Genomic DNA, 23,608 nt, shown 5'->3' on the forward strand with positions numbered 1-23,608 from the left:
AGACTTATTTTCGTGCCTAAGCATTGGAATAGTGAAAATTTCAAAGTAATTTTCAAATCGAGAGCCACGTGCTTGTTCTGCAAGTTTGCACAACTTATGTTGCTCTGTCTCAAGGTGTTTATGTTGTTTTCTGGGCCTTTATATGCATATTTCACTATTTTTCGGGGACCTTTCGTGCCTAAATGTCAAACTAGTTTTTTTTATTGTACCCTAATTGAAGAAGAAAGTTTATACTAAATTAACATAGAAACATAATATACTAACCAAGAAGCTTGTTCGTCAGAATCTGAACTTTCCTCACTCTCAAAATTTCCCGTGATATCTTTCCTCCTCAAACACTTTATAATACTTTGTATCTTCTTTCTTTGTTTTTTTCTAACTTTTGAAACCTTGCAATTTGTTCATAATGTAAACTAGATTATGCAAAATATGAATTGATGTATGCGACATTACTAACATAGGAGACAAACCCAAAAATAAATTGAAAAAGTTAACATCTAGCACTATTAGATACCTGAGACTATGTTGATGACACTTATAATGAGTTTTGTGAAAGTTCGGTGAGAACCTTGATGGTTGAGGTTTCCTTTCATTTCAAGCAAATGACTCTACACAAAAATAATTGCCAAAAGTGAAACAAATGATAATGCAAAAATTAATAGCAAATTTACTTAACCATGACTTAATCTCTATATGTGTGTGTGTTTTATTTATTTATTTATTTTATTTATTTTTTTTGTGTTGGGGGGCTGCTAGGGGAAGCATATTCAATTTACCTGATTGTCCATACTTAGGAATGTGGCATTTTCCATAATTTTCAAACATTTTAAATGCAACACCAAACTTTCTGGATCCCCAATGTCATTTGACTTCTACATTGAAAAGTAACTTTGTTCTAACTAACTCTACAAAACCAGTCAACAACCAAAAAAGCATAAATCCCATCTAATAAAGCCAACACCTGAATCATGGTGTATTTGTTTGCTAGCAGATTCATGCATAATCATGGAAAACATATATCAGAAACAAGATTCAACTATATATAAGACTGTGGCTCATAAAGGCTACTGTCACGGCCCAAACCTGCCCCTAAAAATTTGGATGTGACTGGCCTAATTCAAAGCCTTAACTTATCTATTCTGAATGCCATTTAAACTTAGGGCTTGAACGGAAGCGAAATAATAACAGAATAAACATTCATCGAGCTGTGACTATATGCCAGGATCGTGTAGCATCACTATATATATACACAACATTCTATACTATATACAAAAGACCCATGTGGAAGTTAAGTAGTAACAAACTTACATACATATCGTTTGATCCCAAAAGAAACAGCACGTGTAACCCTAGGGGATCCCAAAAAACATAACAAAAGAGTCAGTTATGGGTGACTCAGCAAAACGACTCAGTTTCAGGCTCCTGGGTTGACCCGCAAGCTGGTTACCTACAAAACATCCAGGAAAAATAGAGTGAGCAAGGCTCAGTGAATGATAGCAGTATAATAAACTAAAGTACAAACATGAGTCCATATTCACCGTTCATAATCTCACTTATTTCTTTTTCCGTTCCTGGATGGCCTCGGGCCCATATTGAACAGAACGACCTTAGGCCCATCAAAGTACAGAATGGCCTCAGGCCCAACAGAATACAGAATGGGCTCAGGCCCTGCAGAATACAGAACGGCCTCAGGCCCAGCAGAATACAGAACGGCCTCAAGCCCAACAGAATACAATCGAATGACCTCGGGTCCATATTTCATATTTCAAGATTTAATGCATATCAAACTTATCGTTTATGACCCAAAGTGCTCTTAAGAGTTTCCAAGATCTCCATTAATATAACAAAACACAAAATGTGAATAAAGCATGATAATACGCTACTATCACTCACTGTGATGTGGGTGAACGCTGGTTCCCTCCTGCGAATGCCCTACACACAGCATATAAATCAGAAGCGCAACATTACTCTTAGTTTCCTTTCAATTCTCATTTATTCGATTCGTTACGTTATATGCAATTAAATACATTATAGGAACATCAAATGGAAATATCAACACATTCAGAGGGCCGAGAAGGGCAAAAGAAAGTTCTGGAATTTTTAAGTCTGGGCTACACGTGCGGAAGTCCCCCGCTGCACGTGCGAAATGATGCGTCGCATGTGCGGGCCGCGCGTGCCTTTTTAGCAAAATGCATTCAACCTTCTTCCGTGTTTTCCACACGTGCGGTTGTGAGCCCCGCACGTGTGGCTGAGTCTTCCGCACGTGCCGCTATGGGCCCCACACGTGCGGTCGTTTGCCCTATTTTTCAGTCCGAAACTTCAACATTTCCAAGTGCACAAGGGGTAGTTCGATAGCCAAATTCAAGGTAGATACATACTAAAAACATAGCATATTAACACATAAGCATGTGATTGTAACCAATTAAGATCAAAACTTGCTCATTGGGCCTTTACATCTCCAATCCTCCATAAATTTCTCATTCTCACTATGTAAGTATTTATATATATATATAGATAGACATGCATATGCATCATGTAAGCTCCAACACACAAAAGAATGAGTTTTTAACTTATCATAAAGATCAATCTCAACCACACACACTCAAGAGAGTCATGATCACTTGTAAAATTGATTACTCACAATCAAACCCTAGTTTTCAAGGAGGGAAGATACTCCAAGTCAAAGTTTAATTCAATCAATTGAAGTGGAATTGAGGATTTATTAATGATCTAAGCTCACCTTAAGTTGGATTCTTCAATTGCTCCTAGCAAGTTTCTCAATCCCTAAATTTTGTTGATCTCCTTCTTCTCCCTTTCTTTCTTCTCTCTTTCAAGCTTCTCTAGACTTTTCCACTCAACTTATGTTAAGGAATGAATTCAAAAAGGGAGTTATATATAACACTTATATAAGCTTTTAGCTTCTAAGCTTGCCAAACGGGCCTTAACGAATCAGACGAAATAATTTTTTAATTAAACTTCCCAAAAGGCTCTAAAAATTCCTACTAACATGTTCGCATACTTAATTTCAGTTTATCGCGCCTCTACGGCTTTAAATTTCCACTCTACATTTTAATTTTAACAGATATGCTCCAATAATTAACAGATAGATAAACATAATTCAAATTCCCACATGTAAGCATAATTTTGCATGAAATTGCAGATGAAATATATATTTTTCTCAGAAACTAGAGATGTAAAACACATAAGAGGGTCGGGTTATTACATTGTCCCCCCCTTAAATAAGTTTGGTTCCCAAACTTGTTTTACGTTAGGTTGTAAATAACTCTGGGTATTGTTCTCTCATTTCTTGCTCTCGTTCCCAAGTAGCTTCTTTTCCATAATGCTCTTGCCACTCTACTTTTACCATAGGAATCATTTTACTTCGCAACTGCTTCGTTTGCCGATCCAAAATCTGAATCGGTTTCTCCTCATAAACCAATTTGTCATCCAAAGGAATCATTTTACTTCGCAACTGCTTCGTTTGCCGATCCAAAATCTGAATCGGTTTCTCCTCATAAACCAATTTGTCATCCAAAGGAATCATTTTACTTCGCAACTGCTTCATTTGCCGATCCAAAATCTGAATCGGTTTCTCCTCATAAACCAATTTGTCATCCAAGGTAACTTGCTAATAATCTATAACATGGAATGGATCCTGCAAATAACTCCGTAACATTGAGATGTGGAATACATCATGCACTTGCTCCATATTCGGTGGGAGAGCAACACGATAGGCTACTGGGCCTGTCATTTCCAGGATTTGAAATGGGCCTACGTATCTGGGCGCCAATTTACTCGTTTTACCAAATCTCGAGTGCCCCTTTATTGGTGTGACTTTTACAAAAACATACTTACCCACTTCGAACTCCAAGTCCCTTCACTGATGGTCTGCATAACTCTTTTGTCTACTATGTGCGGTCTTTAACCTTTCTTGAATAATCTTAATTTTCTCTGTCATTAGATGCACAATCTCTGGCCTAATCAAAGATTTGTCACCGACCTCAGTCCAGCATACAGGGGAGCGACATTTTCTTCAATATAGGGTTTCATAGGTGCCATTTCTATACTCAAGTGGTAACTGTTGTTGTACGCGAATTCTACCAACGGTAAATGAGTTTCCCAGCTCTCTTTAAAATCCAAAGCACACATTCAAAGCATGTCCTCTAGTGTTTGTGTGGTCCTCTCTGATTGACCATTTGTCTAAGGGTGGAAGACTATATTGAATTTCAATTCTATGCCCAAGGCATCCTGCAGACCTCGCCAAAATCTTGATGCAAATTTTGGATCTCTATCAGACACAATTGATATTGGAACACCATGTAGTCGCACAATCTCATCCACATATAAAGTAGCCAGCTTATCTGCATTGTATTGAGTCTTTACAGGTAAGAAGTGAGCTGATTTAGTTAGTTTATCAACAATGACCCATATGGAGTTCATGCCCAGAGGAGTCCGCGGTAAACCCATAATAAAATCCATAGTTAAATGTTCCCACTTCCATTCTAGAATCGGAAGGGGTTGTAGTAGGCCTGCCAGTCTTTGGTGTTCCACTTTCACTTGCTGACACTGCAAACTTTTTGTGACATGTTCTGCGATTTCTCTCTTCATACCCAGCCACCAAAAATTCTGCTTCAAGTCGTGGTACATTTTTGTGCCAACAGGATGCATTGCAAATTTGGAACTATGTGTTTCCTCCATGATGCTCCTCCTGATTTTCAGTACATTGGGGACACACCACCTACCCTAGAATTTCACCACCGAATTCTCAATTATGAGCCCAGGCCTTGGTTTCGTTTTCAGTTTGTCACAAATCTTCTGTAGAAATTCATTTTCTAGTTGTCGTTGTTCAATTTCTTCTATAATTGCCGGTCTCGCTGCCATTGCCGCTACTGTTGCATTTTTATCATTTAACACTATTTCCACGTTCATCCTTTCCAAGTCACGTTGTAACTCCTTTTGTCTTGTGAGCAAGTTTGCCAAGTTCCCCGTACTCTTCCTGCTGAGGGCATCTGCAACCGTATTAGCTTTACCGGGGTGATAATGGATTTGTAGATCGTAGTCTTTAATCTGTTGCATATTCAACTCTTTTTGAGTGAAGAAATACTTAAGACTCTTATGATTGGTATAAATCTCACATTTAGCCCCATATAGATAGTGCCGCCATATTTTCAAAGCAAAAACCACAGCAGCTAGCTCAAGATCATGCGTGGGATAGTTCTTTTCATGGGGTTTCAGTTGACAAGAGGCATATGCAATAACCCTTCCATTTTGCATAAGTACACAGCCCAACCCTTTGTGAGAAGCGTCACTGTAAATCTCAAATCCTTCGTTACTGGATGGTAAGGCCAAAACAGGTGCTGTAGTTAATCTTGTCTTTAGTTCCTGCAAAGCAGATTCCCGTTGCTTCGACCATGCAAACAAAACACCCTTCCGAGTTAACTGAGTAAGCGGTACCACAATTTTGGAAAAGTCTTGAACAAACAGTCGGTAGTATCTGGCTAAACCCAAGAAACTGCGCACTTCTGACACATTGGTAGGCATTGGCCAATTCACAATAGCTTCAATCTTATGCGAGTCAACAACAACACCCTCTTTTGCCACTACATGTCCCAAAAAGCTTACTTCATGTAACCAAAATTCACATTTCTTTAATTTCGCATATAGTTTCTTATCTCGAAGAGTTTGAAGAATTACCTGTAGATGGTTCTCACGAGCCTCCACACTTGCTGAGTAAATAAGGATGTCATCAATAAATACAACCACAAAATCGTCCAGGTAGGGCTTAAAAACTCTGTTCATCAAATCCATAAAGTCTGCGGGTGCATTAGTGACCCCAAACGGCATAACTAAAAAGTCATAATGTCCATCACGAGTTCGGAAGGTAGTTTTCTCGACATCCTCAACTTTAACTTTCAGTTGATGATACCCAGACCGCAAATCTATCTTATAAAAGACATGTGCACCTTGCAATTGATCAAACAAATCATCGATCCTGGGCAATGGATATTTGTTCTTTATAGTTACCTTATCGAGCTCCCTATAATCCACACACAACCGAAGGGTCCCATCTTTCTTTTCCACAAAAAGGACTGGTGCGCCCCAAAGGGGAAGTGCTCGGATGAATAAATCCTTTATCAAGGAGGTCTTGCTATTGAATCTTCAACTCTTTCATTTTGGCGGGTGACATTCTATAAGGGGTTTTGGAAATAGGCTGTGTTCTTGACACTATATCAATCGTAAACTCAATTTCACGATCCACTAGCGCCCCTGGTAACTCTTCTGGAAATACATCTGGAAAATCCCGCACAATTGGAATTGCATCAATGCCCCTATCCACCGGTTGTTCACCAAAAATACTACACAAATATCCTTGACAACCCTTTTGTAGTAACTTGCACGCCTTCATCGCAGAAATCAAATAGGGTAGGGAAACTACCCTCTCCCTTAAAAGTAAACTCAGATTGTCCTGGGAGTTGGAACATAACTTGCTTCGAGACGCAGTCTATAGTCGCATGATACTTGCTCAACCAATCCATCCCCAATATTATGTCAAAATAAGTCATGTCAAGAGGCAGCAAATTGGCATCTACCCATACACCCCTGATTAGGATTTCACATGCAAAATAAATAGATGTACATACCACAGACTCTCCCGTTGGTGAGGACACACACAAAACATAAGGTAGTGGCTCTATTGGCCTATTTAAATGACTAGAAATTGCTTTTGATACAAAAGAATAGGTAGAGCCTGAGTCAAACAACACATTCCTAGAATAACCATTAATAGAAATTATACCTGATACCACGGCCTCGGTATTTTGTACATCACCTGGAATCAGCGCAAACACCCTTCCTTGTGTGGCGGTATCTTTAGCATTAGTGGATTTCATAGCTGCTTTCATAGTGAGGGTAGGGGTCGATCTAGCTGAGCTTGCAGTAGTTCTGTTCCCATTCCGTCGATTCTTTTGCGGACATTCCCTAGCCATATGACCTGTTTTCCCACATTTGAATCATGCCCCTGTTACCCGGTAGTAGATCCCATGGTGTTTCTTTCCACAATTTGGACAAGTTGGTACAGAATCGCAGGTGGAAGCGGATGTACTAGAAGCTCCTGAATTCAACTTCTTACTTGGTGGTGTCACCGAGCCCTTAAAGGTTTGAGTATTCTATCTTTTCCCTCTCCATTCCGAGATCCGGCTTTAAGCGGCAACATTACCCTCAACGATCACTGCCCTTTCCAACACATCGACGTAGGTAGGTAATTTCAACACATTGATTTGATCAAGAATAGCAGTTCGTAACCCACCCTCAAACTTTCTTGCCTTCTTGTAATCCGTATTCACCATATATGGTGCAAAACGGGCCAATTCAGCAAACTGAGCCTCATACTCTGCAACAGTCTTGTTTCCTTGTCTCAAGGTCTCAAATTCAGTCACTTTCTTATCTCGCATACTTTGGGGAAAATACTTGTCATAGAACAACTCCAAAAATCTATCCCATGTTAACCCCTGCTATACAGTTCTTGTGAGCATCCACCACGTCCGTGCTTCATTTTCAAGCGTAAAGGCAGTAAGTTGCACTTTTTGGGTTTCAATACAAGAAAAAACTTCAAATAGCTTTTTTGTACCTAACACCCACGCTTCTGCCTACATTGGTTCAATTCCTGTCTTGAATGAGGGCGGCTTCATCTTTTTGAATTCCTTAGCAAGTGTAATTGTCCTATCCTTCACTTGGTAATCTCGTGCCTCTAGCGGTGGTACAGGTACTGGTAGTGGTGGTTGTTGTTGTTGCTGCTGTTGCCTCAAAGTTTCTTCCATCTCCACAATCTTTCTTTCCATCCTATCCAACCGTACAGTTGTGGCATCTTCCTGATCATCTGTTCTGGTCCTCACCATGTTCTACATAACAATGAATTATAATACATACAAAATACTCAAGTAGGTAGGGATCATGATCATTACCAATTTATATATATATATATATATCCATAATTATCGTATATGTATATGCACCAAATATCACATGCCTATAACTTATATCCTTACTAGATGCCTTAATGCTCAATGAACTTGTCTGTGAGGTAGCAACTCATACTCTGATACCAATTGCCACGACCCAAACCTGTCCCTAAAAGTTTGGACGTGACCGGCCTAATTCAAAGCCTTAACTTATCTATTCTGAATGCCATTTAAACTCAAGGCCTGAACAGAAGCGAAATAATAACAGAATAAACATTCATCAAGCTGTGACTATATGCCAGGATCGTGTAGCATCACTATATATATACACAACATTCTATACTATATACAAAAGACCCATGTAGAAGTTAGGTAGTAACAAACTTACATACATATTGTTTGATCCCAAAATTAACAACACACGTAATCCTAGGGGATCCTAAAAAACATAACAAAAGAGTTAGTTATGGGTGACTCAGCAAAATGGCTTAGTTTCAGGCTCCTGGGCTGACCTAGGGTTGACCTGCAAGCTGGTTACCTACAAAACATCCAGGAAAAATAGAGTGAGCAAGGCTCAGTGAATGATAGCAGTATAATAAACTAAAGTACAAACATGAGTCGATATTCATTGTTCATAATCTCACTTATTTCTTTTTCCGTTCCTGGATGGCCTCGGGCCCATATTGAATAGAACGGTCTTAGGCCCATCAGAGTAAAGAACGGCCTCAGGCCCTGTAGAATACAGAATGGCCTCAGGCCCAGCAGAATACAGAATGGCCTAGGGCGTAACAGAATACAACCGAATGACCTCGGGTCCATATTTCATATTTCAAGATTTAATGCATATCAAACTTATCGTTTATGACCCAAAGTGCTCATAAGAGTTTCCAAGATTTCCATTAATATAACAAAACACAAAATGTGAATAAAGCATGATACTACGCTACTATCACTCACTGTGATGCAGGTGAACACTGGTTCCCTGCTACAAATGCCCTACACACAGCATATAAATCAGAAACGGAACATTACTCTTAATTTCCTTTCAATTCTCATTTATTCGATTCGTTACATTATATGTAATTAAATACATTATAGGAACATCATGGATATATCAACACATTCAGAGGGTCGAGAAGGATGAAAGAAAGTTTTGGAATTTTTTAGTCTGGGCCACACGTGCAGAAGTCCCCCGCCGCACGTACGGAATGGTACGCCGCACGTGCCTTTTTAGCAGAATGCATTCAACCTTCTTCCCTGTTTTCCGCATGTGCAGTTGTGAGCCCCACACGTGCAGCTGAGTCTCCCGCACGTGCGGCCATGGGCCCTATACGTGCGGTCATTTGCCCTGTTTTTCAATCCGAAACTTCAACATTTCCAAGTGCACAAGGGGTAGTTCCATAGCCAAATTCAACGTAGATACATACTAAAAATCAACACATAAGCATGTGATTGTAATCAATTAAGATCAAAACTTGCTCATTGGGCCTTTACATCTCCAATCCTTCATCAATTTCTCATTCTCACTATGTAAATATTTGTATATATATAGATAGACATGCATATGCATCATGTAAGCTCCAACACACAAAATAATGAGTTTTTAACTTATCATAAAGATCAATTTCAACCACACACACTCGAGAGAGTCATGATCACTTGTAAAATTGATTACTCACAACCAAACCCTAGTTTTCAAGGAGGGAAGATACTCCAAGTCAAAGTTTAATTCAATCAATCGAAGAGGAATTAAGGATTTATTAATGATCTAAGCTCACCTTAAGTTGGATTCTTCAATTGCTCCCTGCAAGTTTCTCAATCCCTAAATTTTGTTGATCCCCTTCTTCCCCCTTTCTTTCTTCTCTCTTTCAAGCTTCTCTAGACTTTTTCACTCAACTTATGTTAAGGAATGAATTCAAAAAGGGAGTTACAAATAACACTTATATAAGCTTTTAGCTTCTAAGCTTTCCAAACGGGTCGTAACGAATCAGATGAAATAAGTTTTTAATTAAACTTCCCAAAAGGCTCTAAAAATTCCTACTAACATGTTCGCATACTTAATTTCAGTTTATCGCGCCTCGACGGCTTTAAATTTCCACTCTACATTTTAATTTTAACAGATGTGCTCCAATAATTAACAGATAGATAAACATAATTCAAATTCCCACATGTAAGCATAATTTAGCATGAAATTGCACATTAAATATATAATTTCACATAAACTAGAGATGTAAAACATATAAGAGGGTCGGGTTATTACAACTACATAGCTAACTCTTTTCATAAGTTATTTAAGAACGAACTTCTGGATACGAAAACAACAAATATTTGTGTGAGGGCAAACAAATAATTTAGCAATCAAACGCCTTAAGCACGTGATGCAGGTTTACACACAATTATACAGTGACACTAGCACCACCTTGGTGAGTTCTGCAAATTATAACTAAAATGAATCGGTACACTTAACATCATATCTAGATAATACAAAACTTGTACCGAATCTCACCACACAATGAATTCCTAAGTCACTCAACCCACAAATGTGCCTCACACTCATCAAGAAAAATAGGTACTTGGGGAATCTACACACAATTTTGGTCTTACTACACTCAATCCACTTTTGCGAACCACATAATACTCAAACTCACAATACTCCCTCTTATACCTGCAATAGAAGATACACATAGATAGGTGTAGACACCCCATTTTTGACCGCCCTTATGACTTGGGCGCTACTGATTGTTTACTTGGTGATGAGGTGTGCAGTGCAAAGGTTCAATTTCTACGGCAATGAGAGAGTCAAATCCCAACCTTACACCCCATTTTTGGACTAAAACTATTTTGACCAAAGATTTTAGACTTTAAAACCCTCTCTTTCAAAACATTTTTTAAACAAAGTTTCTGCGATGTTCTGATGCGCGCATTTTGTTAAATGTTGCATTTTTCGGCAAACCGAGCAAGGACAAAGTGGAAATGAATGAAAGATAGGTGAAATCTCTAAAACATCTTTCAAAACACCTTATCTAGGGGTTTGAAGTTGAAGAAAATTGGAGGAGAGGGAAGAAACCAAGTTGGAGAAGAAGATGGGCCAGAATCGCTAAGAGAGAGTCCAATGATCCTCGCTAAATCAGGCCTATCTGTTTGCACACTTGGATCTTAGCTATGAGGCAACCACCATTGGAAAGAATACTTCCAGGGCTTCATTTTACACTCAAGAATCTCCTAAAGCCGAGTCCGGATGGGGGATATATGGTTGGTTGAAGTTGGGCATCAATCCGGTTGTACCGAAACTGACTAGGCTTCACTAAAAGAGGGATATCTCTTATCACAGTTGAAATTTTGATGCAAAGCTGCCACCATTTGAAATTTTACTTCTGGGGCTTCAATTTGGACATAAGAATGACCTGAAAAGGAGTCCATATGAAGGAGTTATGCCCATTTGAAGTTGGACCTGTAGAGCAGAATTTGTAGTCAGCCACAAATGTGCACAGTCGGCCATCACAAGTAGAAGGTTGGCCCAAAAGATGGCCAGCCAACCAAGAGTGACCCAAACTCAGAATTTTTGAAGATATTTTGTCCTCCAGCTGTTTCCAGGTTGTGCCACCTGTCCTAGCTTAGATATTTCGATAAAGCTCTTGTTTTTTTGCTATATATGAAGCCATATCTCATATATTCAAGGAGGTGAGAACATTTTGAAGGCTTAGAGAAAATTTGAGAGCTTCTCACTCTAGAATCCTCTCTCTCTAGAAGCTTTGTGAGAAAATTCTCCCCTCTCTAGAATTATCCCTCTCTCCTCTTGTTTTAGGCTTGAAAGTGAGAATTCCTTACATATTTGCATACACTTCCTTCATCAAAGTTGATCACCATTGGGCTGAGGTCCCTTGGAACCTATTTTTGGGATGTTGGAAGGTTGTTTGGCTCAGAAAAGAGGCTGATTTGCTGTTGTGCTTCAAAGGTAACCCCTTATCCCTTTTAAGCTATTTGTGCACTATTGATTTGCCATAGTTTTCAACTACTTTGGGGCTGTTTTTGGGGTGGTGTTGATATACAAAAACCTCTATTTTTCCTCTGCTTTTCAGTCCTAAAAGTGTTGGTTTGTGCCTTGTTTGGCTAGGGTGTTGTTCTCTCTTTTTGTTCCTTGTCTTGTGAGGCCTTTTGTGCAACTTCTCACCACCTTCAAATCCAACTATTTGGGCCTTTTTACTGCTAAAACTCAGAGGTTTTTCATTGGCAAAAACCAAGTTTTGAGATCCCAAATAGGTGGGGGTGGTCCCCCCTCCTCTTCTCTTGTTTGCATGTGTTGATGGCCAACCAAATGAGCATGTGTTTTTACTTCTTTGTGGCTTTGTTTGGGATCATTTTTGTGACTTTTCAGACCTTCCATAACTCTGTTTTTGGCTGTCTTGGTCACCTCTTGCATGCTTATTGCACTTGTAGTGTAATCCTACTTGTGGCCTTGCAAAGTAGCATGTCTTTGTGCCTTGAATTTGCTTAGTTCAAGCATGTTTTTAGCCATTATTTTCCATGCTTTAACTCTGATTTTAGTTGGTGGGGTCACCTCTTGCTTGGTTTTTGTACTTGTAGTGCAATCCCTCTTTGTAGGCTTAACATGCATCATGCTTTATGCCTCTAATTCTAGCTTGCTTTAGCTCTGTTTCAGCATGATTTTGGCCTTGATTTAGCATTCTTAAACTCTGTTCCAAAGTGGTCTTGGTCATGTATGGCTTGCTTTGTATAACTCTAGTGTAATTGGATTCACTAGTCTTGAGTTTTGAGACCACTAGCATGCTATATTTGTGATGTGTGCATGATATGGCATCACTTGGCAGTAATTTTAGAGCATATGTCATTTCCACACTCTCACATTTTCCACTCCTTCAATGTCACGACCCGAACCCGCCCCTCTGGGTTAAGGCCATAACCGGCCAGTAATCACGAGATTACCTACGGCCTCAAACCAAAAAAGACAAAACTCATTAGAGTAAAAGGGGCCAAACGGAAGCAATTTTAAAACTTTGTCCATAGAGCTGTGCTTATATGCACATCATAACATTCCATACATACATATGTTAATAACTCACAACAGAAAGTATAGTAACATAAGTACTGTACAGACAGGATCATTCAAATCTAAGTCAGCCATGCAAAACTACGTACAGACGTATTCGGAACTTCGCCAACCTGACAAAATGTAAATACATGACAAAAGGGCGAAGACGGGTCTCATGCGTGAGACACAAGGGCTGACTCTCTCAAAACCTTAGTTGTTCCGTACAGACTTCACTTAGGCTGGGTCTGGACTTCTCTTGGCTCACCTACAAACACATGAATGAGCGTGAGCGATAGCCCAGTGAATAATATCAAATAAAGAAGATACATTGGAACAATGTACATCAAACGGCCTTGGGCCCAATTTACATTTTAACTAGTATATACATATATAGACACATGTAAGTTAAGCAACTGAGGTTCCAAACACATCATACGGCCTCGGGCCCAATTCATTCGTTTCATTGCCAAACTATTACTCGTGTCAAACTGGCCTGCAGTCTTTTCAACTTTCATATCAAACTGGCCCTTAGGCCTATTTACACTTTCGTGTCGAAACGGCCTCTGGCCCATTCATTCATGTCTTGTCAAAACGACCTTCGGTCCATTCATTTATGTCTGGTCTATTCATTTGTGCCAAAACGACCTTCGGTCCATTCATTTGTGTCAAAACGACATTCGGTCCATTCATTTGTGTCAAAACGGCCTTCGGCCCAATCATTTGTGTCAAAACGGCCTTCGGCCCAGTCATTTATGTCAAAACGACCTTTGGCCCAATCATTCATGTCAAAACGGCCTTCGGCCCAATCATTTATGTCGAAACGGCCTTCGGCCCATTCATTTCTATCGAAATGACCTTCGGCCCATTCATTTCTGTTCAAACGACCTTCGGTCCATTCGCTTACGTCAAAACGGCCTTCGGCCCAATCATTCATGTCAAAACGGCCTTCGGCCCACTCATTCATTTCAAAACGACCTTAGGTCCATTTATTTCTATCAAAACGACCTTAGGTCCATTTATTCATATCGGAACAACCTTCGGTCCATTCATTCGTTCATTTCAGACTTTTGTCCCCAATCCCAATTAGCAACTCATAAAACTTATAAGGGAATAAGCAGTTGGACATTGCTAAACTTTCAAATATCGATATTACTCACAGTGATCGGCTTGTGGATTCGCCCTGGAGCTTGACCCTACACATTCCATGAACACAAAAGGGTCATTAACCATTCAATCCGTTCCTTAATTCACATATTCCTCTTTAGGCTTTATTCTTATCTCATTAACTCATTTACAATGCTTAACATATGCTTAAGAGTGCTTACAAGTGAAAGAGAACGGAAAATAAAACACAGGATGAGCATACAAAATTTCAGAGAACAGGGTCCCCGCTCGAGCGTCAACTTACCCGCTCGAGCGGACCCTTAAGGCCTGCAAAAGTACTGGTTGCATGAAAAATACGCTCGAGCGTGGAATAGAGAGCTCGAGCGGAAGGCTTGTCTACAAAACTCTGCGCTCGAGCGTGAGATATCTCGCTCGAGCGGAAATCCAACTCTGCAAAAAGTGCTGGGGGCACGTTTTTTCCGCTCGAGCGGCAATCACCCCGCTCGAGCGGACATAAAAAATCTGGGTTTTCCAGATTGAGTTCTTGAGCTCCCTTCAATATTCAAACCATCATTTCATGCTTTAATGGATCCAATTTCACATATACTTGTACTAACATGGTACACACACCAAAGCACATCTTCATGGAGCCCAATTTCATAAATCAAGTGCATGCATGGCTCAATTTAATTCAAGCTCAATTCTAATACAAACAAAATCATACATTCAAAGCCCATCTCTTAATTATTCAAACATGCATGCTAATCTTGATTTCATTTCCATCCCAAACAATGCAAATGGTGTTCATTCTCATGGAATACAACAAAAGCATGCTTGCATGTAAGATTTAACACCTTTATTTCCATGTTTAACTCAATACATGCTAGATTTTGCATTTCCACAACAATTATATACATGCATGCCTTCATTGACCTTCAATTGAACACAAACAACTCAATTTCCTTATAATCAAGCTAACTCATGTTCTTGGCCATTAACCACACTTGAATTTACAAATTTGCAAACAAAAATCCATGAGTTTACTTACCTAAGAGTTCAATCTCCCAAACTATAACAAAATCTTGGGTTTGATCTTCAAGTTCCCCAAACTTTGAGCCAAAATCACCCAATTCTCCCCCTCTCTTTCTAACAGCCGGCCCTCTCTTTTCTTTTCTTAGAGTTTGATCAGCCTAAATCATCTAAGGGAGAGAAATGAGGTGTAATGCTAAAACACAACAAATCCCACTAAGGTAATATAATAAGAATAAAATAATTGGGCACCAATTCATCACTTGACTCAGCTTAATCTGGTCCGAATCAATTTTTCAATTAAATTTCACCGTAGGCTCTAAAAATTATGCCAATCACAATGGCGAAATCAATTCCGGGTTCTGTGGCCGGTAAGGCCCTCAATTTAATTTTCAAAAAGATTATTCAAACAAATATTCCTACGGTGAACAGATAGAACTTCAAAATCACATATATTCACATAATTGGCACACAAAATTATATCAAACACATAATCATATTTAAATTAAGGACCGATTAGCATATTACGGAACAGGGGTATCACAGTCTTCCCCCCTTTAGGATGTTTGGTCCTCCAAACTTAAGTTACCTGTAGCCGAAAACAATTCGGAATACTTTCTTATTCAATGGTTCCATTCCTTTTGATAGTTATCTAGTCAGTCTCAAAATCAAGCAACACTCTGTTCTCAATCAGTCAAAGACTCAACTTTTCCTCCATACAAGACTTGTATGGTGTCACACCAACTAGAGTGTAGGCTGTGGTTGTAAGAAAAGTCTGCCAACAATGGATAAATCCCCCAAACTCCCCGAAAAATCTACTGCACATATTTGGAGCATTTCTCCCAAAAGTTCTTTTTTTAATTATACATCGATTTTCGGATGGAAAACAACGCCGAATCACAATTCAGTCCCCATTGGCCCTTGAAGGCTTGTTAGAATCCGAACACATTTTTAGGTTCCTGTTTAAATAATAGATATTGGGACCCCATGCAAACAAGCAACCTTATCGATGTAACAGCGGCTACTCTACAAGCATTATACAAAAATTTCACAGGGAGGAAACGAGCAATTTAGTATTTAAGGTAGGCCAACAATGAAATTCATAATCACATATCCCTAATTCCATTCCGAAATAGAGGGAGGTCGAAGTAGCCCCGTCTATACCTGATGTTCAACTTCGACTTATAGATACCGAAATTATTTAGACACAAATTCAACAATTTCCTTCTTCACAATAGGTCGCCAACATTAGATGTTTCAAATGCCAACTAACTTTACCATAGACGGTTGGTCTATTTCCTTGTCACAAAAATTCGATTCATTCTCTAACAATCCCACAATCCACAATCCAATTCGGTATTTAGCTCAGTGACTTATCACGGTTATCCAAAGTCAATCAAAAGTCTACAGGAATATAAGGTGGATCCAGATACTATTTCTCGAATCAACAAAGGTAGTATCGAAGTAATTACCCATACAATGCACATAGTCCGTATATCCCCATAATACTGATTGTAAGATATAATAACATCGAAGCAGTCAATTTCTAACACAATACACGTGTTCTCAATTTATTCAACCGGTTACGGTCTACAATTCAGTTCAATATTCAATTTCCTGCTCCATCGAGTCTTTCCACACTATTTCATAGTCGCCAAAGCAGAAGGCAATTCATATATTAATCCCCATGATGTCAAAGATAATATCAAAACAGTTAGTCACATGTTAGACCCAATTTACACATCCTCAGAGCCCCAATCACAGAATATAATGGCACTGAGCAGTTATTCACAAGACGTACTAAATTCACACATTTCCGGACAATCAGGGTTTTTCAAGCTTCTTGGATGTTAAAACATTTACATAATACCAAAGGATGACATTCCGAACAAAACAAAGGAATAACCGTCTCGGAATCGAAGCACACCCGTTCGCGACCGTCGGTGGCCGATTCCAGATCGATTAGTCAAACCCACCCGTACGAAACCGTCAGTGGCAAAAGGTATCTCAATCAAAGGTGCTACATAGGCTTAATGTCCCCTAGCACGAAAGGACACTCTAAGAATGTCATCAAACCAACACAACACCATTCGCTATAACCTAATTTCCCCAAAATCTGGTAACACTGAAGCAACCACTCTCCCTTACAAAACACGTTCTGATCAGTCAAAGACAAATGTTCAGTACTGCTCAAAATCAAATCAATCTACCGTCATCGGTTCCCATAGCGTCAAACAAACAAAATGGAACAACACTCCTTACGACACCCAATCATGGGATTTGTACAATTCGGTTCATTTTTAACACATATGTCCTCAATAGTTGGAGATTGGTTCTCAACGGTGTTCATAGTTAGATCGATCTGTTGACAGCCCACAAAAGGTCTTTCAAATAAGTCAAGTATTCCAAACGAATTCAAGTTTTGGGTCTAACAGTTTTTCCGCCAAGAATAATCTGGCTATTTAACAAAATCGAATTAGATAGAGGGTCTTATCAACCCAATCCCGACATAGGTCTTGCCAAATTAAATCAAACAAAGGTTCTATCAGATTATATCAAATGAGGGTTCCATCAAGACAATATCAGGCAAAGGTTCTATCAGGTCGAATTAGATAAAAAATTTCTCAAATAGGGCACATTCGGTTCTGTAAGGCATACTTCGTTTGCTTAGGTACATGGTTGATAGTTTCTCAACTGCCCTAAGTTCATCAGTTCTCAAAATCATATCGAAATTATTCATCACAACTGTTCATATCAAAGCATTTCAAGTCATGTACAATATGGCATCGACTACATAAATTCGGGGGTAGTTGCATAAACGTGCAGTTATTCAGATCAGGAGGTATGTACCATAATCAATACAGCAATTCCCAAACAAGTCTTATATACGAGAACATGGTGCACAGTAGCACATTAAACAGAGTTCCTCGGTTGTACACAAGATAGGGTCTGTTACGCAAAAGTTCCAAATTAGTCACAAAATGTAGGTTTATGAGTCGAGCCCAGTATAGTCACATAATCCAGTCAATTTTCTACCAATCAAAATGCATGGTCTCGTAACTTGCAGAGTTTATTATTTGGGGTGCTCAACTCAGTTATACAATCACAAAGTCACAATTCCAGTGGTTTAGTCATTGAAGACAGTAACATAGCAAATCAACCTGAGCATAGGTTTAGATATACATGTGCATGTGCAGAGTCAATCAATATCCCAAAACGTATTTCACAAATTTCCCAAACGGGCCATATATCTCCCATGAACACGGTCTTGATCATGTAGGTCTAACCAATCCAGATACACATGCAGCAGATATGGAAAAATATGCTGAACCGAATCAAATGCTTATGTGCTGATTGATTCTGAATTAGTACGTTTGTACATCTTTGATACCTGGGATAACGGTTGCAGTATTCTGAGTGCTTTTTGGGACGAGTACAATTACTCTATCCTGATTAGCAATTCCCACCATTGGTACGAATTCAACTGAGGCAGAAGATTTACTCGCATTTGTTCAGTTCGGGGACAATTCCTTACCATATGGTCCATTTACCACACCTATGACAAGCCCCCGAAATCCGACAACGACTCCTCGGCGTTTCTTACACTGGTGGTGGCAAAAGTTCTTACCATAACAGCAACTGACGTTGTTGTCTTAAGATCTCTGCCATTTCTTGTACCATTCTTTCCAGTCTATCAGGTCGGGCTGTAAAAGAGTCTGCCAACTCGTATGCCCTTACTTTAACCACGTTCTACACGAACTCTTATTAAATCATGCCAAATACGGGAATGTCCAATACAAAAATAAACACATAGTCACACATAGGCACGTCTTTATATTCTCATTTCACATATCGTACGTAATTAATTACATACGTAACAGATAATTGCGTACTTATCAGATATCGCATGTTGAACATTTACTAAGTAATTATATACTCAAATCATGTTCATGTTTCACATAGACACCCGTAGGCAGAATTGAATGCACATAAACAACTTTTCATGATTCATATATTCATGTATGCATATTATAACAAAACAAACTTGTTGTACACATTAGTGTAACAATTCATATCTCACATTCAAATCATGTGTGGTACTCCCTTTAGCATAGCATATCATATTGGTCAAGCATATCAAGTTCCATAATGGAACCTTCGGTACCGGCAACACGTCTCATACATAGGCCACGGTATTATTTCTCCCAGGCTAGGGCCTCATGACCATAAGCCACAGTATTATGTCCCCTGGGCGAGGGCCTCTGCTAAGGATACCACAATTACGTTCCAGGAAAATTTGGACAATCATTCATACAAAACATAGCATTCCAGGGTACTTGTCATTTCATATCATCAACAAATATTTAAAGTTAAACATAACTTTATGGAGTTCTTACTCACCATCTGATTAAACTTGCATTACACAATATACAAAAGATTCTACAAATATGCATATACTAGAGAGCGTATGTAGTCAAACAATTTGCAATGCAAGTACAGCATAACTTATAGCACGTAATTGCCCAAATCAAAACACTTAAGCATATTCTCGATGCTTTCGAATTCATACTTATCACATGAATGCATCCTAGATCTTTTCTAGACGCTCATTGCACTTTTGGACAAGTGCGTGAGTTATTAACTCGTGCTCTGATACCACTCTGTCACGACCCGAACCCGCCCCTCTGGGTTAAGGCCATAACCGGCCAGTAATCACGAGATTACCTACGGCCTCAAACCAAATAAGAAAAAACTCATAAGAGTAAAAGGGGCCAAACGGAAGCAATTTTAAAACTTTGTCCATAGAGCCGTGCTTATATGCACATCATAACATTCCAGACATACATATGTTAATAACTCACAACAGAAAGTATAGTAACATAAGTACTGTACAGACAGGACCATTCAAATCTAAGTCAGCCAAGCAAAACTACGTACAGACGTATTCGGAACTTCGCCAACCTGACAAAATGTAAATACATGACAAAAGGGCGAAGACGGGTCTTATGCGTGAGACACAAGGGCTGACTCTCTCAAAACCTTAGTTGTTCCATATAGACTTCACTTAGGCTGGGTCTGGACTTCTCTTGGCTCACCTACAAACACATGAATGAGCGTGAGCGATAGCCCAGTGAATAATATCAAATAAAGAAGATACATTGGAACAATGTACATCAAACGGCCTTGGGCCCAATTTACATTTTAACTAGTATATACATACATAGACACATGTAAGTTAAGCAACTGAGGTTCCAAACACATCATACGGCCTCGGGCCCAATTCATTCGTTTCATTGTCAAACTATTACTTGTGTCAAACTGGCCTGCAGCCTTTTCAACTTTCATATCAAACTGGCTCTTAGGCCTATTTACACTTTCGTGTCGAAACGGCCTCTGGCCCATTCATTCATGTCTTGTCAAAACGACCTTCGGTCCATTCATTTATGTCAAAACGACCTTTGGTCTATTCATTTGTGCCAAAACGACCTTCGGTCCATTCATTTGTGTCAAAACGACATTCGGTCCATTCATTTGTGTCAAAACGGCCTTCGGCCCAATCATTTGTGTCAAAACGGCCTTCAGCCCAGTCATTCATGTCAAAACGGCCTTCGGCCCAATCATTCATGTCAAAACGGCCTTCGGCCCAATCATTTATGTCGAAACGGCCTTCGGCCCATTCATTTCTATCGAAATGACCTTCGGTCCATTCATTTCTGTTCAAACGACCTTCGGTCCATTCGCTTACGTCAAAACGGCCTTCGGCCCAATCATTCATGTCAAAACGGCCTTCGGCCCACTCATTCATTTCAAAACGACCTTAGGTCCATTTATTTCTATCAAAACGACCTTAGGTCCATTTATTCATATCGAAACGACCTTCGGTCCATTCATTCGTTCGTTTCAGACTTTTGTCCCCAATCCCAATTAGCAACTCATAAAACTTATAAGGGAAGAAACAGTTGGACATTGCTAAACTTTCAAATATCGATATTACTCACAGTGATCGGCTTGTGGATTCGCCCTGGAGCTTGACCCTACACATTCCATGAACACAAAAGGGTCATTAACCATTCAATTCGTTCCTTAATTCACATATTCCTCTTTAGGCTTTATTCTTATCTCATTAACTCATTTACAATGCTTAACATATGCCTAAGAGTGCTTACAAGTGAAAGAGAACGGAAAACAAAACACAAGACGAGCATACAAAATTTCAGAGAACAGGGTCCCCGCTCAAGCGTCAACTTACCCGCTCGAGCGGACCCTTAAGGCCTGCAAAAGTACTGGTTACATGAAAAATACGCTCGAGCGTGGAATAGAGAGCTCGAGTGGAAGGCCTGTCTACAAAACTCCCCGCTCGGGCGTGAGATATCTCGCTCGAGCGGAATTCCAATTCTGCAAAAAGTGCTGGGGGCACGTTTTTTCCGCTCGAGCGGCAATCACCCCGCTCGAGCAGACATAAAAAATCTGGGTTTTCCAGATTGAGTTCTTGAGCTCCCTTCAACATTCAAACCATCATTTCATGCTTTAATGGCTCCAATTTCACATATACTTGTACTAACATGCTATACACACCAAAGCACATTTTCATGGAGCCCAATTTCATAAATCAAGTACATGCATGGCTCAATTTAATTCAAGCTCAATTCTAATACAAACAAAATCATACATTCAAAGCCCATCTCTTAATTATTCAAACATGCATGCTAATCTTGATTTCATTTCCATCCCAAACAATGCAAATGGTGTTCATTCTCATGGAATACAACAAAAGCATGCTTGCATGTAAGATTTAACACCTTTATTTTCATGTTTAACTCAATACATGCTAGATTATGCATTTCCACAACAATTATATACATGCATGCCTTCATTGACCTTCAATTGAACACAAACAACTCAATTTCCTTATAATAAAGCTAACTCATGTTCTTGGCCATTAACCACACTTGAATTTACAAATTTGCAAACAAAAATCCATGAGTTTACTTACCTAAGAGTTTAATCTCCCAAACTATAACAAAATCTTGGGTTTGATCTTCAAGTTCCCCAAACTTTGAGCCAAAATCACCCAATTCTCCCCCTCTCTTTCTAACAGCCGGCCCTCTCTTTTCTTTTCTTAGAGTTTGATCAGCCTAAATCATCTAAGGGAGAGAAATGAGGTGTAATGCTAAAACACAACAAATCCCACTAAGTCAATATAATAAGAATAAAATAATTGGGCACCAATTCATCACTTGACTCAGCTTAATCTGGTCCGAATCAAATTTTCAATTAAAGTTCACCGTAGGCTCTAAAAATTATGCCAATCACAATGGCGAAATCAATTCCGGGTTCTGTGGCTGGTAAGGCCCTCAATTTAATTTTCAAAAAGATTATTCAAACAAATATTCTTACGGTGAACAGCTAGAACTTCAAAATCACATATATTCACATAATTGGCACAAAAAATTATATCTAACACATAATCATATTTAAATTAAGGACCGATTAGCATATTACGGAACAGGGGAATCACATTCAATGTGTTTGAGAGTTGAATCTTCATGCCTTGTTTGCGAGCCATCAAATGAGCATGTTTTCCTTGTGTTATATGCCTTGATCTTAGCATATTTCAGCCACTGTTTTGGTATATTTAACCTCTGTCTGGGGTTGGTTTGGTCATTTAGGCTTAGTATTGTATGCCTATAGTGCTATGCTCTTTGCCAGTTTCAATGCTTTCGGCTCCGAGTATGCCTTGCATGCATCATTTTCGTGTTTTGATGTCATTTAGCATACTATTTCAGTGTTGGAATTTATGTCATTGCATCCCATTCTTCATTTGTTATATCACTTGGAAAGTGGTTTTAAGCCCTTTGTTGGTTTGAGCACGAAATCGAGGCGTTCATGCTTAATGGTTTTAGCCTTCTCTTGAGGGTTTCTACTAACCAACGGCATGATGCTTCTTTCATGTTCAAGATGCTTGTGGCTTAGTCCGTCTTTCCATTTAGAGGACTTCTCACTTTTGGACTTAACCGGTTAAAGGATTAATTGGTAATCTAAAATGAGTAAACAAATTGAATTGAAGTAAAACATTCCAAGATAACATGTTTGTGTTGCATTGCATGTGTTTGGATTGGATGTTAATCCAAACATGAGAAACGAGGGACGTTTCATACTCAAAGTGATGAAACATGCCTTATTTCTTAGTGGCCGACACCCTTGATCGTGCATGATAGGGTGGAGGCTCATCGAGTCTATTTGTGCATTTATTGACTTGTACAAACTTGGCTTCTCAGCCATCGTGCATTGCGATACTCGGTTGGTGGCCCGAGAGTCGAGTACCACACTCCTTTGAGCTTGAGGCATGATAAGGAGTGTAGTGGTACACACATTCCCTTGTAAATACACTGCCATGCCCCTGCTTGTGCTCTGTTGCAGTAAAAGGAGAAATTATAGGAAGCAGTGGCCGACAGGCCATCAAAGC

This window comes from Camellia sinensis, chromosome 1, assembly GCF_055761805.1.
Source record: "Camellia sinensis isolate YWXY chromosome 1, ASM5576180v1, whole genome shotgun sequence".
Lineage (NCBI taxonomy): Eukaryota > Viridiplantae > Streptophyta > Magnoliopsida > Ericales > Theaceae > Camellia > Camellia sinensis.